Raw genomic sequence first — 14,528 nt, forward strand, 5'->3', positions numbered from 1 at the left:
AGAACTGGAAAAGAAAAAAGATATGAGGTTGAAGCAATCATCAACAGTCATTCAATTAGAGTTTCTAATGATCCCAAAAACTTGTAAGCTCTAACTCCTGTGACCCCCAGGGAGCTCCACAAAAGCACAAGTGTTGCACAGCACATATTTATTTTAGCATGGGAAACATTACCTAAGTTTTCCACACCTGTAGCCCAGTAAACAGTCCAATAGTATATACGCAGCACACCACAACCCTTGGCTTCACTTCTCTTCCTCTTTCCTTCTTCATTCCTCCACTCAAGAGTTGTCCTCCTCCACCGACTCTGGCTCCTGGAATGAAGGCAGGTGGATCCTTTTATGTTGTACTTGGGCGTACTCCAGTTGGCTCATTAGCAAGATCCTGAAGACTTTCCAGTTGTAGCAGTAGTCCGACAAAATAGGGGTCTGTAGCTCCTGCAGAACCCCCTGAACCCAACAGGGTTGAGCTGACGAATACCAAGTCCCATAAAACTCTGTGGGAGTCTAAGGTGCTGTTGCACCCCTTGGAGACTGCCAAATAGCAGCTAAGGGGAGATAGTGCCCTTCCTAAGCCATCTCCCTATGTCCTTTTATTATGGAGGCATCCTGGCCGCCATCTGTCACACTCCAAATCATTTCATACTATTAAATGTACTCATGAAACCTGGACTGTTTAATAAGACTTATCATTATTCCAGATACAGATTGAGACATCCATCCATCCATCCAATTTCCAACCCGCTGAATCCGAACACAGGGTCACGGGGGTCTGCCGGAGCCAATCCCAGCCAACACAGGGCACAAGGCAGGGAACCAATCCCAGGCAGGGTGCCAACCCACCGCAGGACACACACAAACACCAAGCACACACGAGGGCCAATTTAGAATCACCACACCACCTAACCTGCATGTCTTTGGACTGTGGGAGGAAACCGGAGCGCCCGGAGGAAACCCACGCAGACACGGGGAGAACGTGCAAACTCCACGCAGGGTGGACCCGGGAAGCTTACCCGGGTCTCCTAACTGCGAGGCAGCAGCGCTACCACTGCGCCACCGTGCAGCCCAGATTGAGACATGTTTATTGTATATCTGAATTATTTTAGAATAGTTGGACTAAGGAATATTTGCCAGAACTATAAGAAAATTTCAATAATGAGGACATTATTCTTGTAGTTGATTATTCAGCATCAAGAAATACAAGGATTTTGGGACATGTAATTCAGACAGTAAAGTATTACAAGGGGGAAGTGCAACATGTTCATCTGCAAACCAGCACAAATGTTCTTTTGAGATGGCTCACTAGCTTTGTCTGTGCCACTAAACATGGCTATGTATACTCCTGAAGTTGTGCTAAGTATTCTGAACAGCATTACATAAGATAATTATTTCTCTGAGTCTCCCTCTGCTGGACACTTACTTGTAATAAACATTGGCGGGATCCAAGGAAATCTTAGACTACAACACAGATAATAATCAAACAATAACAACAACAACAATAAAAATAATTATTATTATCATCGAACTTGCCTAACTTAGCAGACACTGACAAGGCAAAATAAAATAAGGAGCAGCACAGTAACAGGGCTACATCGCTAGGCTTTGAATGCATTGCTAAAGGCTGGATTAATTCAAAGTACAAGAATCTCACAAATGCGCTTATATTAAAAGTTACGTTAAAATTCAGCAAATTTCATTCTTCATTGTTCACCGCCATCTATGATATGATCAAAAATAGTCTTCACATTTGCTTCATGTTGATAGTTTAATTTACTCCTTCTGTTTCTGTGCTGTACCAGTCTAAGAATTAGCAATATTATTATTGTTATTATCATGGATATTATTATTCAAAAATCATAATAATTAAACAGATAAAGTGTTGCAATTGCATTTTTTCATTTAAGAAATTTTGCAAAGCTTAGACCTCTTATAATATATCAAGATACTGAAAAATCAATTCATGCTTTAGTTTTTAGCTGACAAGATTACTGTAATGCACTTCTAGCAGGACTTCCTAAGAAAGACATAAATCGACTGTGGCTAGCTCAGAATGCAGCAGCATGAATCTTAACCAATAAAAGAAAATCTGAGACAGTCTTAGTATCTTTACAGCTCCTTTAGAATTGATTTTAAAAATAATTTTAATGGTATATGAAGCTCTTAATAATCTTGCTTCTTCATAATTTGGAGTGCATGTCCCCTTATAATCCCTATTGTAATCTTATATCCTTACACACTGATTTGCTTATTATTCCAAAAGCTAAGCATAAAAGAAGCAGTGAGATGGCCTTTAGCTGCTACACACAAAAAATCTGGAATGTTTTACCAATAGAATTATTTCTAGTAATACCATGGGTCATTTAAAAAAAACCTACTTCTTTAATTTGGCTTTTCATAGTGTTTTTTGTGCCTGTTCTAAAAGATTTTAAAATGTATCACAATATCATACGTATATTCCAAGCCAAATTTTAAATGAGAAGTCATTTATTGATTTTGAAGCACTTGTTGTTCAAGCAACATTTTTATACTTCATTTTAGTTGTCTCGCTTGTTACAAGTCCTCACCCTTAATTGCTTTTTTTTGTCTTAAACAACTGCATTCACTATTGTTAAATGATCCTTATTAATCAGAAGAGATAATGACAAAGGAATCAGATCTCCATCTAACTTGTTTCCATTTACACCTGTGTGTATTCATTATGAAATTTCTAATTTAATAAAATATTTGGAAGGAAACTGAAGACAGAAAAGTGAAGGACTGAGAATTACTAGTACACTTCAGGCTACAAAACATTTGGATGACAGCCTTGAAAAAGAATAAAATCAGCAGTAAAAGAATGACTTGACATAGGAGAATAAAAACACTAACAAGCCATAAAATTAAATAAGATTTGTTGTTGGAAAGACTTGGTTTCTAATTAAGCACTCAGGTTGGAACAAAAACTTGCAGCCACTAGGGCCTTCCAGGACCAAAATTGCATGCCCCTGCTTTCGGACAGTGCATGTTGTGAATTTTTTTAGCACATTTATGTTTAGTAGAATGCCTAGTAGGGCTGGGCGGCATTTTGGCCTTGGAACCCTGCAGGTTTTTCTCTTCAGCATCTTGCCAACTGGGATACTTTTTTTCCTATCCTCCATGGCCAGCTGAACATAGCATTGGATTTATCATTGCAAGCATTAAGACAAGACAAGACAAGACTTTATTAATCCCCAGAGGGAAATTTGGGTGTTCCAGCAGCTCACAGCAAAATTAAACAAGTACAAATAGATTAAATAACTAACCACCTAATAAATATATAAGACTAGCAAAATACCCGCGCTTCGCAGTGGCGAAGTACTGTTTTAAAATTTTTATTAAGAAGAAAAGTAAACCTTTTTAAACTGAGGGAAAATATACCAATAATTATTTGTTAAGGATCTCTTTGTATACCACATTGTCAGTTCGGCCCTCCAGTTGTAATATGACCAAGCTGTGCGCTGACCTTACTCTTGAGCATGCAACGTATAGTTGGCCATGTGAAAAACAATCTTTCCTCAAATCAATGCCAACCTTTTGTAGGGTCTGTCCCTGAGACTTATTAATTGTCATTGCGAAGCAGAGCCTTACAGGAAATTGGAGGCGTTTGAATTGAAATGGGTTTCATCGATAACTTCGCATCCAGCTTTTGAGAGTTTAAACATTCATAAACATCAAAGTGTCCACTACTCAAATCGTCACCTGTGAATCTAAGATGTTTAAGAGGCATTGGCGGTTGTCCAAAGGTGTAAAATATTTGGCCATTTCAGTACACTTGAAAGCGACAACCGAACAATTCAGCGGCAGCCATCAACTCACATGCAGAACCATAGGTGAAGGTCTTAAGCATTTCACTCTTATAGTGCTCCTGTGTAATATAATTATCTCCTGTACCATCATCAGTCCACACCTTGAACCTGTCCCAGTGATTCAATACATAAGACACAATGTTCCTCCGGATATCAAGAGTGAGCCTGATATGGCTGTGCAGTATGTAACACAGAGAATGGAAAAGGCAGTCGCCATCTCCGGGCATAGAAACCACTCGGTAAGTGACAGTTCTTTGATCGATGGTGATCACCTCGATAGACATGTTAATGGGGGTACGGTTGGAACGATAAAGGAAATGGGTAACTGAACAATTTAAACTAAGTCTAAAATACCTACACAATAACTATAATCGTAATAAATGAACAATAAAACAGCGGAGAAGCCGCGGATTAAATAAAAAGGCTGCAGTTATCAGCAGGGAGACGTGAATACCGTGGCAAAGCAAGGAAGGGAATGAAGAGACCGGAGCGACGGACAGCCTTATATAGGCAGGCAGCCAACTACGTGGGAGGCGTGGGGATAGGGGACCCAACACCGCCTCACACGGCGACCGAGCTGCAGGCTATGGACGTATATATGTACGTAAGTAGGATTCAGTTAGCATTGGGACCCCGCGTACCAAATTTCTTGAAGATGGGCCCATAAGTAACAAAGACCATTGGAAAGTTCAATATGGCGGCCAACAGTGGCGTCATACCACCGAAATAAGTACGTACATCTGTTTCGGTTAGTGCAGGGAAGCCGCCTACCAAATTTCGTGAAGATGGGGCCATAAATAAGAAAGTTTAACATGGCGGATGTTGTCGACCGATATGACCGTTACGAGTAGAATTTCGAAATGAAACCTGTTAACTTTTGTAAGGAAGCTGTAAGGAATGAGCCTGCCAAATTTCAGCCTTCTACTTACACGGGAAGTTGGAGAATTAGTAATGAGTGAGTCAGTGAGGGCGTTGCCTTTTACTAGTATAGATGAAACAGAAAAAATAAAAACCATACCATACAATACCAAAAATAGTGATATATTATAAATCACCAGTTATACATACAATGCAGTATCACAGTAACATAATATGTGCAAGACACGGATAAAGTGTCTAGTGATTAATAAAGTACCTGTGATTACAGGGTCTGGTGTCCCATACATACAATTCATGAAATAATCTAGTAAAGGATACATGAGTTAAAGCCCAAAGGTGCATAGTCCGATAGCAGCAGGAAGAAAAGGCCTGCAAAAAATGTTCTCTCCTTCAGCAGGGGAGGATTAGTCTGCTGTTCATTGCACTCGTTTGGCCCTGCAGCAATTTATGGAGGGGATGAGAGCAGACAGGAGGAGACTGGCAAAGGTGTCATTAATTATGAAGACCCCCTAGCACCTCCATAGTGTCCAGTTTCACCCCAAGGACTGAATTGCCTTTCTAATGATCTTGTTCAGTCTGTTAGTATCCATGGCTGTGATACTGCTGCCTCAACACACCACAGCATAAAAGATTGCACTCAAAACCACAGACTCACAGAAAGTCCTCAGCAATAGGTGTTTCACACCAAATGACCTCAGCCTCCTCAGAAAGTAATGTTATCTCTGGCCCTTCTTGCCCCCATCCCAGCTTATTGTTCAGGTATACACCCTGGTACTTGTAGGTTTTAACTATCTTGATTTCCTCCCCCTGAATGATGACAGGAGCCACCGAAGACATCTTTTTCTGAAAGTCCACCACAAGCTCCTTTGTTTTCTTTGGGTTTATTTGGAGATTTTTATGGTGACACCAGTCCACAAAGATGCTCACCAGGACTCTGTATTCTTCCTCCTTCCCTTCACTAATACATCCAACAACAATGAGTTAAGCAATTTAATCACTACTTAAGGACTCTATTTCCACTACTTAACTATACTATGTAGGTTTGTATTTATTTATTTGTAACTGATTTATTACTTATTTATTTATTTACACTTTGGAATTGCCTTTTTTCTTTATCTTCTTGTAAAGTGCTCTTACCTACATGTTTGGTATAGAAATAGGTATTATTACTATTATTGTGGATATGGTTATACTTTTCTTATTATTTATGTTGTAGCTTAGAATTTGTGTGCCCCTCCCCCAATATTTATGATGAGCCAGTGTTCATGTACTTGTGTTTAAACAAGTCAGTGCTCTTTTTCTGCTTTTTTTTACTTGCTCTACATGGGCCTCTTCTAAAGATGGCTTCTTTGCAAAGCCTAATAGCAAGTGGATGCATTAGAAGAGTCTTTTCCTGGTCCATTTTGTGGACATTACAGTATTTTCAATAAAATACTTGAGAGTATGCTTGAGAGTGCTTACTGTATGCAATAGACTAGAGGAAGCAAAACCTCATCTTATCCAATGTACAATAGGTTCACATTTTCTGCTCAATGAGCCTAAAGCCAATCAGAAGTTGCATCAATCAAACACGTCTAAGGTGGCACCAGTAAACACATGGGCTCAGGCATACTGAAAGCTAAACGTATAAATAAAACAAAATTAAAATACAAAAAATATAAGGTAGGAATAAAAACTCCCGAGTGACTCGTCTGCAGTTTAACATATAGCTAACAAGTCTACTAAAGTAGCCATTGGCTTCATATTTACTGCAGCTATCATAACACTTCACCATAGATAAAGTAAAACTGCATGTGATATATTGTTGGGTTAAAATATATGTACTGTATTTTATATACAAAGGCAGATGTTATCACTGAACTCACCATTAGAAGAGCTGATTTGAATGAGCTGAGCTGAGGTGAGCTAAGTCTCCACAGCAGTCATCCGGTTAAAATTACAGCATATTGGTGGCCAGGAAAACTGTCATATTTCAGTTTATTTTAATTTTCAGTTATTATTAAATCAAAAAATTAAAAAATTACATCTATAAAAAATGTTTTATTAAAAATTTGTGTTGACAGACATGAACTTGCCTGGATGGGGGAACTAGTGTATTGTATTTATTTTTCTATCATTTGAAATCTAATTAGTACATTGTGCATTTTACAACTGTTGCCATATTTCAATAAGGAGGGTACTTCCCTTACAAGTTTTAAAAACAGCTAAGGAAATACACATTATAAGCAACTATGTTTCATATAGCATTTTATACAATCATACAACACACTGTTCAAAATTTGCTGCAACAACTTAAATGGCATGATAATGCAGGTCTCTCAGAGAGAAAGCATAAAGGGGATTTACACTGTTGGCTGTCAAAAATGTATTTCCACCCACAAAAAGAGACAACATTTAGCATAAAATAAAGATTGACAGATGCATATGTCTGGTCTAATGATTCACTGGTAGTAAAAAGTTATCTGGGTAAGCTGCCTTCATCTTAAAAATGGTTGACAGCTGTCTCAGCTCTTACTGAATCACCCTGCTAGCATTCTTCATGTTTTGTATATGAGATAGGAGGGAGTAGAAAGAGCTGAGTTTATGTTGCAGGGAGGAAGCCATCTTGACAGTAATAGGAAGAGAGAATGAGTTTTGCCTGAATGAGGAGAGAGCTTTGTCATAGGGCAAAAGGCATTTCTTTAGAGAAAGGAAAAAGCATAGAGATTTACCGGAGGAAGGAAGCTACACTAAAATGAGTTTCCGAGATGGTTCTGTGGCACAATTTTCTGGTAGTAATTTATTATAGAATTATTTGAACATACCAATAGGATAAATAAATGGTCTAAACTCTTATATTTCATTTATAATCTCTGTGAATTTGAATAGCCTTGCACCAGCAACAAACACGAGCATATATCTCCTTCTTGTACTGGTCTGAATCTGCCACTCATAGCTAATTTTTTACATCTTTAACATTATGTGGCACTCCTAAACTTTTTCCTTCCAATTGTCATTGCTTTTATCAACAATTTTGCCCCTGTATAGATTTAACAACCTGTAGAATATCTATCACTGATTTGTCCACTTCCACAATAAATTCAGTAACATTGTTTAAAACAGCATAATCTCTTAAACACCATATTGAGGGTCAACTGCACTTATGTTAGAAAAGAAATTGTTGATCCTGTTGACTTGAGTATAGAAAGTGATTCAGGTTATTTTTTTAGAAAAGCATCTGGATTTACTGAAACAGATGAGATATTAGCTAAACAAATGAGCTTAATGGACTGAATTGTCACCAACTCATTTGATAATCATATTTGTACACATAATACTCTGACTTTAGTTTACCATAGTCCATGCTAAAATTTCAGAGTACATGCAAGGACAGATGTCTACATTCCTTGTAATGGAATAAGAGGTTCATAAAATACCTGGATAAATGTCTCTTGTAATTGTGGGAGTGGAAATAGTATGATAATAAACTACTCGTTTTAGTAAGATGCATGTCCCTTGTTGACTATTTGCAACTTTCAGGTTAATGTTTCTTATTCTTCAAAAATCTTTTTCAAAGTCACCATGTATCCAATGACCTTCCCATGGATTAGTTTTGTAAGCCTGCCAAGTTTTTGGGCTAGGATTAGCAATGTGGAAATGCCTAAGGAACAAACAAGAAAGACACACTGTGCTTTATATATCAAATATCAAAAGTACCCAGCGGTGTAAAGGATTAAATAAGCAGCACAGAATGCTTAGTGGGATTGTGGATGTTTATACTGTAAAATTTTTGAAGTTGTTGCAAACTTCACTGCATTGATTTTTGGTGTACAGTATCATTTACACTCCCATCATAGAGTAAAATTATTCCATAACTCATTCTTAACCATACATAGCAAAGCTGTCCTTAAGAGAAAAGAATTCTAAAAAAATGTAACTGACTCTTGACATTATAAGATATTTGCTTGAAAAAATATTGAAACAAGAGTACAAAGTAAAAGTATGCAGCGTCCGACACCACAGAGAATAAGAATGAAATAAAACCAAATCTAAACCACAATTTGTTTGTTTTTTTTTTTTCTCTAAATGAATGCAAAGCACATCTGCGATCCTTCCTGGGATTAGTTCCTGCTATGTATCCAGTGGTATTAATAAAGGCTGTGGTCCTCCATGATTGACTCATTGGTATTTCAAAATGTACAGCAAAGCACTATAGGCCCATCAGGCAAATGTCATGTCATGTATTTTTTAACTTAATCCAGGCCAGGGTCATGGGCAGGGGCTAGAGCCTATCCCAGCTAGCAACAGAGTGCAAGGCATAAACAGACCTAAGACTGGATGCCAGTCCATCACATGACCAGGCAAATGTTTAATTCTAAATAGATAAAATGCTAAAGTTCTTTAAATATGCCACAGTGTGATTAAAGCCAAATGTTTACTGAATGAAGACATGGCTTATTATGTATGATGCTAAACTCACACATATATAACAAAAATCAGATATGTTATTTACTAGTAAAAAGTTGAAAGCCAGTTACCACATGCAATTTTGAACAGTTAATTTACTTGAAGCTACAATAAGTATGCATGGGATCATCCAGTATTTGAATGGGAGACCACCTAGGAAAGTTTGGGTTGCTGCTGGAAGAGGTGTTGGTGAGGCCAACAGGAGGCAATCCCAATGCTCCAGTGTCAATAGCAAGTGGACACTGTGCTGTACAAAGTGGAGACATTTTTCAGGTAAGATGTAAAACCAGAGGCCTGACTCTCTTTGGTCATAAAAGATCCCTGGGCATCATTTGATAACAGTAGGGGGCTTCCCAATCTCTTGGCTATATTGCCCAACATGATCTGGGTATTATGACCCCATTTAATCTCCTGTCCCTTACCAGCAAACTATCTCTCTCACCCCTTCACCTACTAATAGATAATTATCTGTGGAGAGAATGCTGGTGGGGCGGCATGGTGGCATAGTGGGTAGCGCTGCTGCCTCGCAGTTGGGAGACCTGGGGACCTGGGTTCGCTTCCTGGGTCCTCCCTGCGTGGAGTTTGCATGTTCTCCGCATGGGTATCCTCCGGGTACTCCGGTTTCCTCCCACAGTCCAAAGACATGCTGGTTAGGTGGATTGGCGATTCTAAATTGGCCCTAGTGTGTGCTTGGTGTGTTTGTGTGTGTCCTGCGGTGGGTTGGCACCCTGCCCGGGATTGGTTCCTGCCCTGTGTTGGCTGGGATTGGCTCCAGCAGACCCCCATGACCCTGTGTTCGGATTCAGCGGGTTGGAAAATGGATGGAGAATTCTGATGCAATAATGTCTCCCATTGCATCATCCAAGTGGGGTCTCCACTGTCTATATAAAGCACTTTGAGTAGAACAGAAAAATGATTTTTAAATATAATTTATTATTATTGCCTCATTTAGTTTTAAGTATTTCTAATAACATTATGCTACTTCACACAATTGCATAGCATCATATAGCTGCACATCTTATTCTGATTTCAAAAGTTACTTACCATTAACCTTTCCTTATAACTTTATGTAAAATTGAAACAATCACAAATTCATTTTCTATTCAAGTTTTATGACACTGTTATGATTTTAGAGGTTTTTGGTTAATATTTTGTTTCTTTTTCATGTTTTCTATTATTCTAAGGTTTTGGAACATGGAGAGTTTATTTCTGCATGTATTTTTGTATCCGTTTTGATTTTGTTATAGTAGTTATTTTGTCATGTTATCATTTTTTATTTATGCCACCATTCTGTTTCTATTTGCCATTTTGAGACTCAAAGTAGTCTATTGTTAGAAACATCTTATGTTTTACTAACTTGTGACAACAAGAAGTTGCAAGTGGTGATGTCATTGTGAGGATAATATAAAATTCAGTGTTGCAACATTCCCAGTTGCCCAAGATGGTGACAAACAAACTTCAAGAATGTCTTTGTTAGTCTTTAGGTTTTCAATCATACACTTGCATTTGAATTCAAACTTTGTCTTAGCATGTAGGATTTTTATGAGAGACCTTCATTCCGAAATTTAATTGACATTTTCTTTCCTTTTATTTTTTTCCTTTTGCCTTGTGACCTGCCAGTCTCTGCATTTGGCAGAACTGAGACATCTTTATTGCATTTCACATTTAATTTGGAGTTAGGTAGATAGTGGTCATCACACTGATGCAGCCTTCCTCTAAGAAATGAGAGTTGGCTGCAAATTTAAATACTGCATTATTTAAGAAAGCTCTTTGGCAACAACAATATTTGATCTTTTTAACATTTACTTGGCTTAAATCAGTAACTGGGAAACACTGGCTTTTTCAGTTTCCTTAAGGAGTTGGCAAACATACAGTAAGTAATTTAGTTCTTATTTTCCCAACTCTCTGCTGAAGTACTTTCTTTGATATGAAATGTAATTTTATAGAGATGTTTATATATATAATACACAATAATAGTAGTGTTGATTTAGAATTATAAAAAAAAAAAAAAACTCATCATAACCTGTTATGGTTGGTGCAAGGCTGACAAAAACCGAAAGTAGTTCCATTTCTGCCAGCAAAAAACAAGAAGATACAGATTCTACAGCAATAAAGGATCAGGAAAAAAATTTTCCTGGCATCACAAATCCCAGTTCATGCTCATTCATGCTAGTAGGGAAAGATGGAAATAGGATATTCTGAAAACCTCATAAGAACAAGAAACTATCCAAAATTGTGTCAAAAATGCAGGATACTTATGGTGGTGAAATTGTGGGGGGTATGTTTTTATGACACACCATGAACAGGGATGTCTCTTACTCAGCAAGGATGCTTCTACAGTATATGATGATAGTTCATATACATATAATAGGCTAGATCACCAAATTTACTCCAGAAACACGACTATAAATTTAGTTTAATGAAGTGGTCTAGCTAGTCACAAATCTCAACTCTCATGAGGACATGTGTGAGGAGCTGGAACCAGTGATTTAGAGTAGAGATCCAATACCAGGTCATTTGGAACATCTATGAGACACACAAGATTTAACAGTGGTCAGCACTCCTATACAGGACTTAAAAACCTTGATAAGTTTGCATCCTGTTTTTGGTAGAAGACCAAACTATTATATAATCATTGACTCAATTATTTTCCAGTTTAATCAACGTTTTATAAAAGAATCATTTAATATTTTTTTCTCAAAGCCTAAACATTAACATCCCCATATAATTTTTACTTTTTTCAGTATTTGCCTTCTATGTTCTTTTTCATAGCACTTTCAGGCGTTCTTAAAATGACAGAAATCTACACATTTTCACTACTATGACAAGAGAGTAAACAATAGGTGTACTACATTTACATCATAGTTTTATTTTGGAAAGTTTTTGAACAGTCGACACAATTTAAGTACAATATACTGTACGTGGCTTTTAAAGGAAGTACTAAAAACAAAGAAGAGCTCAAGATAGTTTGTCCTATTTTTTAAAAAAGATTTGGTGATAGCTTTATCAAATTTTCATAAGAACAGAATACAGATCTTATGACCTTGGATATCCTGTATAAAGTATAACTCATTGTGAAAGAACTTTCTGAAATTATTCACATAAAGAAAGCGAGAGAGAGATCGAACAAGCAATTGAATTCACAATTGTTTTCTTACCTTGAGAAATATGTATGCGCAAAAGTACTCTACAAATTTCAGAACAATTAATTTGATTTCCAGCAATTTAGAACCAGGATCCGAGCCAAAACTATACTGAGATTACAGCCCATCAAATGTCAGTTGTTCATCAGTTTAAACTCATAGCCATATTACTGTTCAGGTGCTTTTATTCTTATAATTTTCTGTAGGTTTATTATAATATGGATCTGGAGAAACTGATTGTTGTAAGATTTACTGCACTTAAGAAGTAGGATTTCAACTGCTTAGGGAATTCTGCCTGAACAATAATTTGTAAATAAGATATCATCTGATTTTGAGGTGCCATAAAAAAGGTTGTATTAATTTCAGCTGTGACATAGTAATGAGAAGCTAAGCTGAATTCAAATATGTTGTTACAGTGTTATTCCTATTAATAAAAACTCAAATGAAATATGTTGTTAAGAAAAAAATAATAATTTCATTAATTAAAAAAATAAAAATGAAAAATGTCTGAAAACTAGAACTGAATGAAAATGATAAATTAAAAATGAAAATGAAACTAGTTTTTATCATTTTAATTTTCACTGCTATGACAGGAGAGTAAACAATAGGTGTACTAGATTTGCATCATAGATTTATTTTAGAAAGTTGTTGAACAGTCGACACAATTTAAGTACAATATACTGTACGTGGCTTTTAAAGGAAGTACTAAATACAAACAAGTGCTCAAGATAGTTTGTCCTATTTTTTAAAAATGATTTGGTGATAGCATTGTCAAAATTTCATAAGAACAGAATACAGATCTTATGACCTTGGATATCCTGTATAAAGTATAACTCATTGTGAAAGAACTTTCTGAAAATATTCACATAAAGAAAGCGAGAAGGAGATGGAAAGAGCAATTGAATTCACAATTGTTTTCTTACCTTGAGAAATATGTATATGCAAAAGTACTCTACAAATTTCAGAACAATTAATTTGATTTCCAGCAATTTAGAACCAGGATCCGAGTCAAAACTATACTGAGATTACAGCCCATCAAATATCAGTTGTTTTCCAAATAATGATATATTATTTACCCTATACAATTCTGGACACCTAACTCCCAAATAAAGAGACATCAGTGTCTAACTTGACTTCAGTAGCCTCGGTGGGGGATGAGTGAGCAGGTTGCCTGCTGCAGTTGTTGATTGACACATTTGCAAAACAAAGACGCTGAAGAGGAGGTGTGAGGGAATTTAAGGTGGCCTGGCATTACCACTTTTTTTGTAGAGTTCAGGAATTCTAGTGTTAAACCAAAAGTCAGCTTCCCTTCTAAAACTGAGAGCAAATGCCAAAGCCTCTTCACTTGCCAATGACTTATTCTATGGATTTCACTAGATATAATTGACCCTCAGTCACACACTCTCGTTGCAATTGAGCAGCAGGCAGCTTTGACCAAACTTCAAGGAAAAGATGCTTAAAACATGCCACATGTTACTTTGTAAGATACAGCTAAGAAGTTTGAAAATTAGACTCATGGAAGTTGTCAAGCTCAAATTGCTACCCCCGCACTTCAAATTCAGTCAGTATTTAGAATGGAAAATTTTTTATCTTTATGCAGCAAAGCAGGTAGGAATTTCAGCAATTTTTATCCTTATTTCACATAGATATTGTTTGCTTGCTGATGGTTCCATTGCAGAGACAGATTAAGAAAATGTGTAGCATTCAATCAATGTTATCTACCGAGCCAACTTTACCCATACACATTTAGTTTTAATCAGGTTATTAGTGCAGATGTTTCAACATGGATGGTTCAGTGTCACAGAATGAGTTCCTGACACACTATTGTCATAAACTTCTCTATGTTAAATGCTCCTTAAATACAAAATGGTCTGACTACATTAATTTTAATATACTTAGAATGCCTTAGTAAAACAAGGTTTTTAACAGGTGATTGTGAAGTCAGCAGGCTGTGTTTGGGAGTTCATCAACACTCTTAAATCTGAAGTACGTCATCCCTCTCAGTGTTTATTTTAACAAGAGTAATTTACCAGATCTACTCTATATTGAAATAAATTTAGATGATGAATATGAGTGCAACAGACTTTCTTTATCTAATATTGGTAAAGCACTAGACCTACCTGATTTATTGAGGACTGCATTCTGGATATATCATGTAATAACGAAAATAAAAATGAGGTGACCACATCTGAGCATTTATTGTGCAACAGCACAGAGGTCTGTCTAGAATTGTTAGATC

The sequence above is a fragment of the Erpetoichthys calabaricus genome, chromosome 5 (genome assembly GCF_900747795.2).
Source record: "Erpetoichthys calabaricus chromosome 5, fErpCal1.3, whole genome shotgun sequence".
Lineage (NCBI taxonomy): Eukaryota > Metazoa > Chordata > Cladistia > Polypteriformes > Polypteridae > Erpetoichthys > Erpetoichthys calabaricus.